Source organism: Octopus bimaculoides, chromosome 10 (assembly GCF_046866305.1).
Source record: "Octopus bimaculoides isolate indiv1 chromosome 10, ASM4686630v1, whole genome shotgun sequence".
In the NCBI taxonomy this organism is placed as follows: Eukaryota; Metazoa; Mollusca; class Cephalopoda; order Octopoda; family Octopodidae; genus Octopus; species Octopus bimaculoides.
Genome location: NC_142937.1, coordinates 91,757,639 through 91,774,836, shown reverse-complemented (window position 1 = coordinate 91,774,836; position 17,198 = coordinate 91,757,639). Strand labels below are relative to the sequence as shown.

The window sequence follows — 17,198 nt, the reverse complement described above, 5'->3', positions numbered from 1 at the left end:
AGAGTAAATAGCAATGATAATAGACCTTTCTACCGGAGGCACAAAGCCTCAGATTTGTGGGGGAGGACATTAGTGGAATGCATTGACTCCTGGAGAAAAACAAGGACAGAGAAGGGGATTGATTAACTCGATTACATCGACTCCATTGCGTAACTGGTATTTATTTAATCAGCCCCCGAAAGGATGAAAGGCAAAGTCGACCTGGGCGGAATTTGAACTCAGAACAGAAAGACAGACGAATATTATTTTCTACTCTAGGCACAAGGTCTGAAATTTTGGGAGAGGGGACAAGTCGATTAGATTGACCCCAGTGCATAATTGGTACTTAATTTATCGACCCCGAAAGGATGAAAGGCAAAGTCGACCTGGGCGGAATTTGAACTCAGAACGTCAATCTCAGCTCTTAGTACTCATGCAAGAAAATGCTACAAACTTAGATATATTGCCAGGTACGGACATTTCACTTGTGTTCGTGGTTTGGGAAAATATACAGAGACGATATCTCTAATCTTCTAGTTACTACAGTCATTGGGCTGCGGCCATGCTGGAACCCCCTCACTGCCCGTTGTTCGTTGTATTTAAAGTGAATTGCCTACGTACAATGCATTTGTAGATATGTGTTTAACAATATTTAGTTGTTAAAGTTTGTCATTCACAAAGTACCTGAAAAGGTATAAATACTTTTTGTCCTAACAATTAGAAAGCTGCCCGTGGGAAACGAACCCACATCTCTCGTAGACATGACAGTTATCTATTTAGTTGTATATGAAAGCATACTAACTTAATGCGTTTGGTCAATGCAGTCTGTGACATTAAAAAGTTAACAAACAACAGTTATGGAAGAATAAACATCTGTTAAGTACAATGGTAGAAACCGTCAATTATGAAGCTATCTTTAAAACATTCTGATAATATGTTTTTTCCTGAAATATTTATTTCATGACTCCACACCTGAAACCATCTAAACGTATTGACACTTCGATAATCTATTTGATTTCAGGATCAATGTAATCGATATAGATTCACACCAGCATCCTAAATTTCTGCCTGATTGAGTTATATATTTCGTTATGATTAGCTCTGTTGAAGACGATATAAGCATGCAAACATAACACAATTTACACCTGTATTCTCTGAGATCAAGAAAGACAGAAAATATTGGTCAGGTACATTCACAATATCAATCAATTTAGCACTGTGATTTCTCGTAAAATATTCACGACGGTTTACTGATAACGAATGTTCTCAGGTCAATACAAAAGACACACAAGAGATACAGTTAATGTGTTTGTTGAATGCAGCGTCACATTGACTATGCAATACATAAGCAGTAATGAATTCATCCAATGTCAATAGCTGCACTGGTGTCACGAATGAAGAAAGATAATCAGTTAAATACTGGTTGTATAATACAAAAATGCACACACACCCTACCAAAACTATTTACAACAGAAAACAGAGGAAATACGGGTCAATAACATACATATGATTAATAATATAAAATATTATATAGCATAGATCTTTATAGACAATATAGCGTGTATAAAAAGGACTCAAAAAGAACTCAAATATATTATATTGTTAGAAAGACGTAGCTACGTTAGGAAATAATGTATGTTTACATACTTATGTAAACATACCTTCGATGTTTTTGATGTGCGGCAAGGAAAGAGGAGGGAGTCTCCTAAAGAGCAGTTTCGCAGCATTTCATCGTTCTTCAGGCGAGACATACCTGATTTCCTTGTAAATTAAATAGCATAGAATACTCACCCAGAATATATAGCAATCACAAAATTTAGCTACAAATATATATCGGATAACTTAATTTATAATTTTGTGTTTATGATGGTCAGCAATTGATTAAATAGTATAAATTTTATGCATAACAAGGCGCAAATCCGTCAGAACAACCAAAATGAATTAAATTATAAGAAAGCCTTAGATGTAGAAGATATATATATAAATACATACGTACATACAAATGCATTGCATCTATATGTAAATATACTGACATATTCGTTTATATTAACACACGAAGAGAATTCAATATAGACGATAGAGTTTATATTAATTTTGAATTAGAAGCCGAGATAAGGTTTCACTTTATTGTAACTCAGCGTTTCGTAAAGGTAATAAATACATGCGGATGTTCAGAAATGCATATACTTAATCTATCTATCTATCTATCTATCTATCTATCTATCTATCTATCTATCTATCTATCAATCAGTCAATCTATGCATGTATGAATATATGTATGTATGTATGCATGTATGTATGTATGTATGTATGTATGTATGTATGTATGCATGTATGTATGTATGGATGTATGTATGTATGTATGCATGCATGCATGCATGTATGTCTGTATGCATGTATGTATCCATCTATATATCTATTTATCTAGCTCTTTCCGTACAGCTCTGTCTGTCTGTCTCTGTCTATCTGTCTCTGTCTGTCTGTCTGTCTGTCTGTCTGTCTCTCTCTCTCTCGTTCTCTCTCTCCCCCTCTTTCTCCACTTTTCTATCTACCAATCTATCTATATATACATATATATATAATATATCTTATCTTTCTGTACAGCTCACTCTCTCTCTCTCTCTCTCGCGCGCGCGCTCTCTCTCTCTCTAACTCTTTCCAACTCTCTGTGTCCTTGTCTGTTTGTCTGTCTCTCTCTTTCTCTCTCTCTTTCTTTCTCTCTCTCTCTCTTTCTCTCTCTGTCTATCTATCTATCTATCTATCTATCTATCTATCTATCTATCTATCTATCTATGCGTGTGTGTGTGTGTTTATTTTATATTTATTCTTCATATGATCTCCGATAATTCAATGTATAATATATTCTCATTTGTCGGTCTTAACAATTTCATGTTTGACTAACATGTTAACGTTTTACCTAATGAATAATATTTTTCAGAATAATGGCTGCATCGTCCTTGGCTCTCATTTATTTTTATGTGTTGTATGGCTGTTTTTTTTTCTTTTAGCGTTTTACGACGTAGCTTTTAACTGATAATCACATTATCGTGTCACGTGGGCTGCTTTTAACATGGAATTAATTCAGCATTGTTTATTTACTGCGTATTTAATCTGACGCTGCATTCAACAAACACATTAAGTGTATCTCGCCTGTATCTTTCTTACTGACCTGGACAGATATGTTATCAGCAAACCGCGGTGAATATTTCATGATAAATTAGTGCTAAGCTGATTGAATTAGTTGATATACTTGACCATTATTCTCTATCTCTTTCGATCTCAGAACATGGAGATGCAAAGGTATAATGCAGGTAACTTTACGCGGTTGTTTACAGGGTTAATAATAGATGGTATGTGTACCATTTGAAAATTAGGTTAATGGTGGGAATATATATCATCAACGATCATAATAACATCAGTGAGAATTTGGTTTGAGAAATGGATTCTAATAAAGTTTTTGAAATAAACAACAATGTCAAAATATTTTAAAGATGGCGTCATAATTGCCAGTTTCCGCTGTTTTACATTCTATAGCGCCTGTTTGAAAAATGCATATTATGTTATAGACACCATTCATGAAACCTTAAGTTCGAAATGTACGTTTTGATAGACAATTGAATATATACCTGTATATGAATGTAATAAATAACAACCAAAATACAAATTAAAACATATTTTGCTATTTTAAAGAAGAAACTGCAAACGATGAAGGCCTAGATGCTGCATGACCATCGATCGTCTGATCAACTGTGGTTGGCAAAAAGCTGGTCGTATTCAACAGATAATATGCATTTTATCGACTGCAGAGAAATGGAAGGTGAACTCAACTTCGATATGACCTCAGAGAACTGGACGCATGAACTCGAGGATGTAAAGGCATAGAGCTTAATGTTTAGTCACGTGTTTTAGAATGGTACAGATTGATAATCCAACATACATTGCTGTTGAAATTCCATCGTTGTAAAAGCAGTGAAAGTAAGAATGAGAGAGAGAGAGAGAGAGAGAGAGAGAGAGAGAGAGAGAGAGAGAGAGAGAGAGGGGAGAGAGAGAGAGATAGAGATAGAGAGAGAGAGAGAGAGAGAAACGTGACCAGGAAGCTACTTCGCAGTGTGATGGAACCCGTAATCAATAGTTTGAGGTCGAGTCATTTAACCACACGGAAATAATGATATATCTTTTCAAGTAAAACTGCTTCCATGAGATTTCTTCAGAAGTATTTACACGCTACGAAAACCTGGTTTAATACTTCACAATTCATTAAAAGCTATTAAACTAACTGTAATTACATTTTCGTAGGATATGACCAGATTTTGGTTTCCTTTTTTTTTTTGTTTTGGAAAGGGATCAATCTGTATGGAGAACTAAACTATTTGCCATTGTAAATTACGTCATTGAAATTATATTGTTTGGAATCAACGCCATTCTTTTTCTGCAACGAGGATAAATTAGATTTAAATCTGTGCATTAAATACATGTGTAATGGGTCTTGATAACGAAGGTTTTTATTCCAGAATAACCTCTACTGAATGTAAAAACATTGCTGCTTCCGAGACAATATACATTTGTTTCATTCGATATGCAATTAATAAGCATAACTAACAGAACATCATTCTTTCGCTCATTCTCTCTCTCTCTCTCTCTCCCCCTCTCTCTCTCTCTCTCTCTCTCTCCCCTCTCTCTCTCTCTCTCTCTCTCACTCTCGCTCTATCCGGAGTAGATAAAACAAGGGACAACTGATGAAGGGAATGTTCTTTATGCTGCCTGTCTCGTTTCTCTGTTTGTTTCTTTCGTTGCTTGACAAAATGTTCGTTTTGTATGGTTCTGTTTTTTATGTTCTCGTTTTTCATTTTGTCTACGTTTTTTTGATGTCCTTACCCATATATACATGTATATATACATATATATGTAGGTATGTACATATATGTATGTATATATGCATATATTCATATATCACTTATATTATCTTATATACATAGATAAAATGAGGAGGCACATTGCTTAGTCTTTACGATGTTGGAGTCATGACCACAGTATTGTAATTTCGATATCTTGACTGAGAACTGAGAGTGATGCCCTGTGTTGTTGAGCAAAGCACTTTACTTCACGTTGCTCCCGTTCACTCGGTTTGTAAGAATGAACACTCTTGTAACAGACTGGTGTCCCGACCAAGGAGGAATATATACGCCAGAGAATCCGAGAAACCGGACCTGTGCCCCTTACGGAATGTTGTAAATTTAACAAACTCGGACGCGGGAAGACCTTCAGCTGCGCTGGTCCTAGACGTCACATTTGAAAGCACATTGAGATGTGGGCGATGTCATTGGATATGAACTCCAATATTGCCATTCTCTGAATGGTGGAAATGAATTCATTCTTATATTGGAACATCGCACGGTTCATTTGCTGATGAGCGTAAAACTTGGTCAAGCTACAATTAAATAGATAAATTCGAAGAAATAGCAACAAATAAAACATAGTCGGGTAAAGCCATTTTTAACATGTTTTTCCTATGCTCTAACGATTATATCAGATGGTCTCCTTGTCATCGACATATGCTAATACAAACCTCTAAAATGTTACCAAATTACCCGTGCCGATTTCCGATTGTGTGGTGTTTATTTCCAGTTTATGTTTCTAACGGGCGACTAAGAAAATTTCACATAAAATTTACGAATCTTTCGCAGATAACATCTAAAGATATACTATTTTGTCCACACTGTAGAATGAACAAAATATATAGAAATTCCTGTAGTGGTTTTGAAGGTCCAGTCTGATAATCTAATACCTCATCTAAAGAACTGTTTCATACACCTTTCGTTTTATATGAGATTCTAACAGATTTTGCAGCTTAACATCAGAAATTAAATTCATCTATTCATTCTTTATTGATGTTATCTATCATTACTTGTAACTGAGGGATTAATTAAAAATTTCCGAATCTGTTTTTTTAGTTAAATTTAATGATAATTTTGTTCTAATGTCAACTCACCGTTTCAGTTTCCTCATTTCTATTGTGACTTTTATCAAATATTTTTGTAAACTTTCCTCAGAATAAAAATATTTCTGTCGTCTGTCAATAAAAAAATACTTTTATATTTTTGGAAGGCGTGAGCCCTGGCGGTAGGTATTGTAAGGGAGATAATCACTTCTAGGTCCATATTAAAGCACGGCATCTTGCGAAGTTTAATTCTTGATTTTAAGAATACTGAAGAAGATGCTTAAAATATACGTATTTATTAATATTTTCTACTCATTACAAAGATCCTAATTACCTTTCAGTTATTGGAAGCTTGTATAACGCCAGTTCATCCTTATATTAAATCATCATCATAACGCTAAATTAAACGTTTTACGAAGCGAGAGAGAGTTTAGAATACTTTTCTGTTCTCTGCATCTTTCATTTAATTACAAAATGAACAATTTCGAGCCTAATATCGATTCATGATGTGTTCGACAATTAAGTTCCATACATGATGACTTATGCTCTCCTATCTCTACAAATTGTCCTACGCCTCATAAATAGCTTCCTAACCAATTAACACCAAATTGATACCATACCTTTCCAATTTATCGAGTAACGTATTGTGATGAACACCACACAAAACATATTTAGATCTAAAAATACTCCCACTGGATACTCTTTTTGACTACACAATTAGTAATTTCATCAATTAATTATATTAGAGCCAAATAGGTTGACCTACTCGTTCCGAATCTATATTGACTGTCAATCACTAATTCGTGCTTTGTAATGAATTTATTATTTCTTTCAGAAAAAAGAATGTTCAAAATATCTTGGAAAAATGGGAAACTAATGAAACAAACCTATAATTTGTAAAATGATGTGTATATCTAATTTTATCGAATGATATAATAACTTCAGCAATTATTCGTTTCATTGACAAATCTACAAGTTCTTAGAAAGAAGTTACAGACGTGAGCTATTAATTCTGCAGTTCCTTCGGTGACTTCCTTTACTATTTCCACATCAAGTTCTTTCCATAAAAATTCTTTTTTCTTACATTTACATCTAATATATATCATTTACTTTCTTCGGGTGTTCTAAGAAAACTAAAGCTCAGATTTCTCTTCGCTCAATCATGATCAGTCCCTTCTTTGGTTGTTTCTAAGCAATTGTTTTCTTTCTGTTCATTACACAAAGGCTTTATTAAAACCCTGAACAAATACACTATCGATATAGTTAATGATCTTGCCGTTACCAAAAGAGTACTGAAAATCAGTCGAGTTCTTACAGCCATCACTAAACAACGCTGTCTAACACAATCCTCATATCTGTAACGCTTTTATTTCGATTGTTCTTCAGTATTATATAATCTTAAATATTCTTATGATAACACTAAATTGATATTCATATTTCAAAAATTTCTTTTCTATATCCTATTAGTTCTATAATTTATGAATGTTTCAATATAGTGTATTTTTCTCTCACGTATTTTGTAATAGCTTTATCATCCAAAGACTGACTACATTTCAATTTTCTACAACATTCTTTTATATGCTTCTTTCTTATTGTCGAACAATCATTTAGATATGATTTGGAATGTTTCATGTGCTTCTCGATACAATTTTCGTATCGTATTTTCCAATATTGTGTTAGTAATTCACTTTGGAAAGCATAGCGTCTACAACATTCTTATAATTGCCACCAAGGCAAATGATTCCAGAATCCAGATGTGAGAACGCTGTCCAAACCGTCTTCAAAGTGGCAATTCAGGGCATGCCCCTTCTTTATGCTTCTAATTTCGACTGCGACTTTGATAATCAGTCATAGCTATGCATAAACACACGAACCTTTGCAACACCCATTCTCCTCTTCTTGACGGATGGTCATAGCGTTATAGCTGAGTAGAAATTGAGTATTGTGTCTGTATTGAGGAAACTTAACATGATTATAGTAATTAATCTAATGAGTTGTGAAAGTATGAAAAAGAGTCCCTAAATTATGTTTTTTAAGTTGTTGTGATTATTAAATGTAAACAAAAATGGTTAAGGTTGCGCTTTTACTGATAATTCCGTACTTTCCATATTCGTAGTTTAACTTGTATAAGGTAAACCTGTGTCTTCTTATCACTGTTTGAAAAAAAACAAGAACTTCGAATTTACTGTCGCCATTATATATATATGTATATATATTAACAGTTATTGCCAAGCCAATATGGCAGTCCCAAAAATAGGACGAATGCTGCCGTTGATTATATATATATATATATACATATATACATGCGTATACATATACATATATATTTATACACATACACACACGTACGTTCTTCAACACACGCACGCACACTCATTCACTCTTTCACTCACACACACGTATATCTATATATGTATGCGCCTCAGTGTTTGTGTGAAGGTATGCATATATATACTTACATACTCATCCGGTGAACGTTTCAAGAAAGTTATATAACAAATAGGTTAATATGAACGAGAGCAATGATAATTCTAATAAATAATGTATTCTTTTATAGACTTATATATCTTGAACGTAACATTACCATGCTATATTCGGACATATTTCTGTCAAAAATGTTCCATGAACTAAGCCAACCGAATGACATTCTTTGTACCACCAGGCTATTTTCATTTACGTTTATAGTATTTTATGATGTTTGAAGGATTTATTGGCGTTAGAGCGAATAAAATAGCTTATAGAAACTTCTACTTTCCATTATCTGCTATATCAGACATTAATCTGCAAATGCAATAAATGTGAAAACATAAGCAATAACATTTATAAAACTGAGAGGGGTCAAAGTCTAAGTTTCTTAGTTAATTTTAGTCATCTTACCTGAGGTCAAACGTGGATAGTGACTTCGAAGCTAAACCTTCTATCTCTGTGATGTCGTCTTTCTGTATGTCCGGGGATATAAGATTATTGCTTCTTTTTACGGATGCCCGAGATAAACAATGTAAATTTATTTTGAAACTTTCATTGTATTTCGTGAACTTTTAAAATGAATAATGAATCGTATTCATATATTTGTATATACTTATAGTTTAGATTTCTAAATGTTATTTTATTATGTTTGTGTCTATGGGTGTCGTTTTCTCATTTGCTAATTCGTTGGCCTTCCTGTTTTCCGTAGCTAGATTCGATGGTAGATCCAGGTTGTCGAGTGTTTCTTCTTTTTAAAATCTCTTTTTAAAAATTACTGCAGTGTTATTAAATACTTATTGGTCAATTGGTTGGTGTATCTGACATTGATAATATTCTCGTTGTCTAAAATCGGAAGAATACGAAAGTTAGATTTCGGTGCCCAAAGAACCCAAACCAATCAACAGCTTTAAATAACCGTTTATGTAGCACACAGTCAAAATCAAATATAACGGCAACTGATCAAAACCATGTCTTTAAAATGGGAGCTGACGTAAGCTCGTGTTCTTTCAAGGCAATAGTTATGTAGGAGGACTAAATATGAAGTGAAACATCGAAGTAACAAGTGATACATTCAAAGCAAGATTCACACATCCATCACATATTTATGGAGTGCTGCGTCTTGAGTTCAAACCTCGCCGAGGTCAATATAGTTTTTTTTATCCAATCTAAATCGACCAATCGATATGTATAAAGTACTGACGTATTAGATTTATCTCTTCGTCTCCCTCATATTTTTCTCAATAGCAGATTTCCTAAAGCCGGTGGATAAACACAGTGCTTGGTGGGCGGGTATTTTTTCAGGCAGACCTCAGTACATCGAATAACTAGTGGGCAGCTTCAGTAGGACACACCTCTTTGCTGTTGTAGTGCCTTTGTGTTGTGTTTCTGGTCAAAGCGAAAACGGCGTGGGCCTTATCATCGCAATTCGTAAAACAAATCACACGCATTTGTTTCATCCACTTCGTTTCATGTACACATCCACATGTACACACACAAACACAAACACAGACATGTGGTATACATGTAGCTAGGTATGAGTTTTGTATATATATATGTGTCAGCTCGATAGGAAAAAAAAAAGACATACGTGCAATCAAAATATATTTATGTAAATTAAAATCAGCTGGGAATAAAAATACTAAGTCTATACAGGGAAGGAATAAACGGAGTCGAGTTATGAAACACGTTATCAAGCAATTTGCTGCCATTTTACTTCGTGGCATGGCGCACGCTACGGAACGTTCTGCTTGTTCTGCTTTGTGAAGTGAATTTCTCATTGGGATATGTAAAAAAGGAGAGAATACTTATGTTAACCATCGGTATAACGATATGAGTCACGTAAGGGAGATATATAACACAAATTGGACCGTGGAATGTACAAAAATACATTTTATATCCAAACAGTTGAAATTATCTTTGGTGGAAAACGTATCTCAAAGTATTCAACATTCTTTACTATTCTAGGTACAAGACCTGAAATTTTTGGGGAGGGGCCAGTCGATTAGATGGACAGCAGTACGCAACTGGTACTTAATTTATCGATCTTTAAAGGATGAAAGGCAAAGTCGACCTCCATAGTGAATTCACCGCATACTAACATAACAGGAATCATACATACTCACTACACACACACACATGAAAACGCATGCACACAGATACTTGCACATATACTCACACACATACGTGCACACATCTATAGCATACAATACGTTTGAAGCACACGTATGCATAAAATCAATTGTACAACTGCAAGCTATTACATAAGAGCAACATGAAATAAAGTGTCTTGCTCAAGAACACAACGCGTCGCCAGGAATTGAACTCATGACCTTACGTGTCTGTGTCTGTGTAAGCGTATATATACTTATATGCATATTTATATATAAATATATATATATATATATATATATATATATATATATATATATATATATATATATATATATATATATATATGTATGTATGTATGTATGTATGTATGTATGTATGTATGTGTGTGCGTATATATATATATATATATATATATATATATATATATATATATATATTTATATTCACATTTATGTGCAGGTAATTATTTGTGTATGCATGTGTCTGGTGCGTGGGCTGAGTGTTGGAGAGGAGATAATTTATCTGTTACTGAAGGAGAAATAATGATTATCAGTCGAATAGATTAGGGAGAAAAAGCCTAAATTCTAATTCATGTAGATGCATATAATAAAATGAGGCTGCAGATGAAATAACACACACACACACATATATATATATATATATAGATAGATAGATCCTTATATTATCTCAAAAGGGCAGATTTGGCAGTAGAGAGCAGTCGAGTGATCGGTAAGTAATGCACTGGTATTTATACTTTCGTAGCTTCAGCAGCCTAAGTTGAAATGATTTTCGTAGGAGTTGAAGTTAAGTTTTACAGGTTCTTAATCAAATACACAATATACATTGCACGACAAAGGCATCGAGCAGGTAGAAACGTTAGCACACCGGGCTATTTCGTCTGTCTTTACGTTCTGAGTTCAAATTCCGCCGAGGTCGACTTGGCCTTTCATCCTTTCATGGTCGATTAAATAACTTAATCCCTTTGTCTGTCCATGTTTGTCCCCTCTCTGTTTAGCCCCCTGTGGGCAATAAAGAAATATATATCGATTCCAGCATTTACCTTATTTTGACGAACGATTGTTTCTTTCTGTAAATTGAATGCATTATTATTTATACTAATAGCAGTGATAGCAGTTATAATAATAATAGGAACAACAATAATAATAATAATAATAATAATAATAGGAACAATAATAATAATAATAATAATAATAATAATAATAATAGGAACAATAATAATAATAATAATAATAATAATAGGAACAATAATAATGATAATAATAATAGGAACAATAATAATAATAATAATAATAATAGGAACAATAATAATGATAATAATAATAGGAACAATAATAATAATAATAATAATAGGAACAATAATAATGATAATAATAATAGGAACAATAATAATAGTTTCAAATTTTGCCACAAGGGCAGCTTGGGGAGGGTGAGGATGAGTCGATTACATCGACCCTAGGGTTCAACTGGGACTTATTTTATCGATCCAAAGAGGATGAAGGCCAAAGTCGACCTCGGCGGAATTTGAACTCAGAACATAGCAACGGGCAAAATTACCATCAAGCATTTCGTCCAGCGTGCTAACGATTCTGCCAGCTCGCCACCTTAATAATGCTAATAATACTACCAATAATAATAACAACAACAACAACAATAATAATAATAATAATAATAATAATAATAATAATAATAATAATAATAATAATAATTATTATTATTATTATTATTATTATTATTACAACAACAACAATAATAACCTGAGACAGTACTGGGTTGACGTCCTCTAACGTTAACTATGCCTTAAGGGGAGGAGTCCTTTTTAGACTTGGTTAGCATAGTCTCTCGATAACAACACTACTGTCTTTTTATCTGTAATTTTAAATAAAAGTTTATTGTAGAAGTGCGTTAATGAAATTAGATCTTCAGGTGAATGTCTCTTGGCACATCAAGATAAGTGCGGTTATTACTGCACTACTGTTACAAAGATGGTCAAAGTGACAGCAGAATTGTCATGATATCTGCTAGTCTGGTGAAATGCGATACAGAAAATTAATACATAGATAAAAGGAAAAATAAGATGTTACCAGTTACAGAAGAAAGACCTCTAAGCTAGAAAAAAATATCAGAGTGAAAAAAACAATGGTTGAGCCAGTTGGAGAAGTCAAAAGTCGTGAGAATAGTATAAGATGAAGAATATGGTTAGACAGGAAATTGAAGAGAAAAAAATATGAGAAAGATTAAGTAATCATGAGGTAGAAATATATAGTGATGAAGATAAAAATAAGTTATAGTGGAAAAGAATATTACGGAAGAAAAATGGTGCTTACTTTAAAGATTACAAGAGACAAGAAATGGGGCCAGAACAAAATTGTAAGTTTATATGGTAACCGGAAGGAAAAAACCAAGAAAGGGGCCGAAGAAAAACCAAAGCTGAGAATATAAATGATGTAAAATTGTTACTGTTACTGAAGAAATTGTTGAAGTTATGTCGAAAACGGAAAAAGACCCATAGTGGAAAGAGAGAATCGGAAACGAAACTGAGTAGCTTGTTTTGTAAGGATGCATGTTGTAATTGAAAAGAAGACGGCGAAGAAAAGTATTCTAAAGAATGTATAACATCAGGAATAATGGGTCACATGATGATAAATAAGAGATGAAACAAAATATAATGCGAATTCGGTTAAATTCACGATTCCAGTAAAGAATAAATCAATATTAGAAGAGAAGGCTCTTCAGAAATATTGGAAGGAAATTTGACCAACCGCTGAACGTACTGACGTTGCTGTCTCTCTCTATGCTGCTATTGTTATGAGTCTCAATCGGTACTTATTGTCCAATATATTGGTCAGTGATTGCTTCAATTAATTTCAGATGACACACAAATGGTCGCCCTTGCATGGTTAAAGCACAAGTACATCAAATGTTTTCTTAAATGTATTTGCAGAAATATTGGAATAAACACACAAACAACCACAGGGATAGAAATAGAGAGAGGGGAGAAAAGTGGGGGAAGAGTTTATCGTAATTCAGGACGGCCAAATTTGCGTTTCCAACAGGAACCAGCTGGAGTCCAACATCTTCTTTCATGTCATATTTGGGAAAGCGAAAGTTGTAATGTTGCCATTGTCCCGTCCTTGTGGCTATTATTGTCGGAACCTTTAAATATCTCAATCATCTCAGAAACAGTGAATAAATCACTATTGATGTAATTGTTGCATTGTTGAATTGAATGGAGTCGCTTGAAACGATCGTACTGCAATCCCTCTGGATATCCTGTTGCTTATTTTGATATATATATATATATATATATATATATATATTTATACAAGTGAAGGACGCGACAGCATAAACATACATACATACACACACATACATACGTATACACATACACACATACACATAGACATACTCTTTCAGGCAGTGCTCCAGCGTGGCCGCAGTCAGATGACAGAAACAAGTAAACGAACAAAAGAATACACAAACACACACGCACACAGATATATATATATATCTATATAATTTTATATGTATGTATGAATGTATGAATTTATGAGTGTGTGTGTGTATTTTTGTACGCATGTATGTATGTGTCTATAAGTAGCGATGTGGAAAAACTTCATTTGAAAACTAGGAAATATATAGTATATAAGGTTGAAAGGAAAAATATCAATATGCAGATATTGGTTTCAAATGGATTTGTTTGATGTCATAAACATTTAGAATGTAGCGAGCAGGTACCTGTTAAGGTATCATGATTAAAGCGGATTTGAGAGAGAGAGAGAGAGAGAGAGAGAGAGAGAGAGAGAGAGAGAGAGAGAGAGAGAGAGAGAGAACGACTGAGAACGAGCGATTGAAATGAGAGAGCTAGCCGAGAAGCGAGACTTTGAGATGGACGGAGGGAGAAAACAGGGGCTTAGAGAGATGGAGAGATGGAGAGAGAGAGAGAGAGAAAGATAGAGAGAGAGAGAGAGATAGATAGAGAGAGAGAGAGAGAGAGAGAGAGAGAATATAATAAACATGGACTCAGATCATATAAAAAATGTACTATAATACATAGTATAAACTATATTTACAGAAACATACCACATAGGCTTGTTAATAAATGTGTTATATAAAAAAATAACAAGTTTTAAATATACATTCATACATACATATATATTCATATATACAAATAAATATATAAAAAACAAATATATATCATACACACACATACACACACTCAGGCGCACATACACACATATATGCATATTTATATTGTATACACAGAAACCTGTTTTCTTTTTCAGCATAATGTCCAGTATATATTTTATGGCTCATAATATTCTATGGGCTAAAACACCTTTCACAATATACAGCCAATTTCATACTCAACCTTACGTAATGATTGCTTTTCTATAGAACAAAACATACAAGATTCATTTGGCATATTTACACTACAGTCCCCCTTTCATTCAATCACATATATACATACATACATATATATATATATATATATATATATATATATATATATATATATATATATATATATATATATATATATGTATGTATATATATATATATATATATATATATATATATATATGTATGTATATATAGATATACATGTATATATATATTTGTAATATATATACATATATATATATATATATATATATATATATACATATATATATGTGTGTATGTGTGTGCTTGTGTGTGTATATACTGATTTATGTGTGTAGATATATGCATTGATTTAGCTATTTATTTGGTGTGTGTAACCTTTCTGCGTGTTTTTCTGCTTGTTTTCCCACTGTGAAAAACAGGGTTAAAAAAAAAACCATTATTATTTTCATTATTATTAGTAATAGTAATGGGAGTTTTAGTTCTTTATCAATTATAGCTAAATTTATGATACTGGGAGATAAGTTTATTATCGAAATGAAGCAATGAAGAGAAGAATGGCAGATTCTACCGATTTACTGGTGACACCTTTTGCCTGATGTAATTACCAGTAATACATAAACCACAATCTACCTGATAATGTCAACGCACGATGACGCAATTTCAGATAAATAACTTAGAACACAAATATATATATATATATATATAATATACACCTTTATATATATGTGTATATATATGTATGTACATACACGCACATGAATACATAACCTAAGAATGAATATATTAAATTTCTAAGATGCGCCCGCTGCGGTAATCAAAAACTATTTAACGTGTTGCCTTATTCTGCAATGCTACGTTTTCATTCTTCTTTCGTTCATTTGTTGTCTATAAAACAATTTTCCGCTATGAATGTCCATACATTCTTTATTCTTTCAAATTAGTCGAAGCAGAATGGTGGAAGAAAAGATATACATTGTAGAAATTTGGCTTTTATGTTATTTCGCATATACAAATTGCGTATAGATTCTGAAGACTAATTTGCGTTTTCGAAGATAGAGATGATTATTCATCCTGCAAATGGAAAAAAAATTTCGAATGTGTAGTAATCAGAACTTTTATTTTTCGCGTAGAATTTAATATCATAATTGAAGATTGCGCGTTCAAACCAGCTCTATGCAAGAGAATGTCAAAAGCAGAGACTCAACTAGTATTAGGCTATCAGGTTTAATAAGTATTATAGCTGACTCATATCGACGATAAGAAGCAAAAAATTTACGATAGAAAAATCTGCATAATGAATTTCAAACGTACGTGATTTGTCCAAAATATAATGCAAAGATGGGCATCAATTCTCATCTATGGGCGCATGCTATTCAGAGTGATCAAGCTGGTTGAGTGACACCTCCATAACACTAACCCTACTTTCTCATTGCATGAAGTGACGTGTTGTCATTCAGTCTTTGTCGAAAGGGCTGTGGAAGTCGTGAACATTCGCAAAAGGACACAGCGTGCTTTTGTTGACAAAGCACGGTGCGGAGTTGGACGAAAATCAGCAATAGTGAAAACCATCAACTACGACTACTGACGAATCGCCGGCAAGTGGACGAAATCATTCGTGCTGACAAACGATTCGCAATCCGTAAGCTTGCTGAACAATTCAATTGATTTACTGGAAGCTTTTAAAGTCAATGAAGACACTTTTTCTTTGTCTGATGAAACTTTGGTGTCTCTTTAAGACCTGAAAAGGAAGACATAATTCAAGGAATGGCTGCAAATCTCTTATCCAGGACTTTAGAAGTTTTGCAAGTTCCAGCGATCGATACAGGAAGTGATGGTGACAATGTTTGGATGACAAAGGCATCATTCGCTTTGATTTTCTTGAAAGTATCTGTACCGTGACGAGCGAGCGCTTCATTGAGACATCACAAAGACTATCATTAGGCGGAAGTGACCGAAGAAGAGTTCGTAAATGATACGCATCATGACAAAGTACGAAGACATATTACGTTGGCAACAAGCCAGGCAACCGGTATATTGGGTTGGGCACAGGTCCCCCAATCCACCGCGTGGTCCCGATCTCGTCCCACCGCACCACCGACACTCACCTCTGCTCGGTCTCACGAAGGACAATATTTTTGGAGAACGATCTGGTGACGCAGATGCGTTGGAATTGGTTGAGAGGAAGTAGACAAAACAGTGCACAACTAAAGTCTTTCAAAGAAGATTTGAGGATTGGATTTAACGATGGCATAAATATATTTCTTGTGATGGAGATTATAACGAATAGACGATTTGT

The 17,198-nt window shown here is 33.7% G+C and overlaps 1 protein-coding gene and 1 long non-coding RNA gene across 3 annotated transcripts in view; one reads left to right on the top strand and one right to left on the bottom strand.

Moving 5' to 3' along the window:
- The window catches only part of LOC106869420 (uncharacterized), a 56,310-nt gene extending 46,341 nt beyond the window's left edge, over nucleotides 1-9,969 (bottom strand). Inside the window, exon 1 of the long non-coding RNA XR_001409399.3 lies at nucleotides 8,795-9,969. This is a non-coding gene — a long non-coding RNA (uncharacterized LOC106869420). The remainder of the gene's footprint in view (nucleotides 1-8,794) is intronic.
- LOC106869419 (sarcoplasmic calcium-binding proteins I, III, and IV) overlaps nucleotides 1-17,198 on the top strand; it is a 118,926-nt gene that overhangs the window by 27,459 nt on the left and 74,269 nt on the right. The window contains exon 1 of one of the 2 annotated variants that reach the window (XM_014915151.3): nucleotides 11,132-11,224. The exons of the other annotated variant lie outside the window; for it this stretch is intronic. The gene's annotated coding sequence lies outside the window, so the exon portion shown is untranslated. Of the gene's footprint in view, nucleotides 1-11,131; nucleotides 11,225-17,198 lie in introns of those variants that run through there. 2 annotated transcript variants of the gene reach the window in all.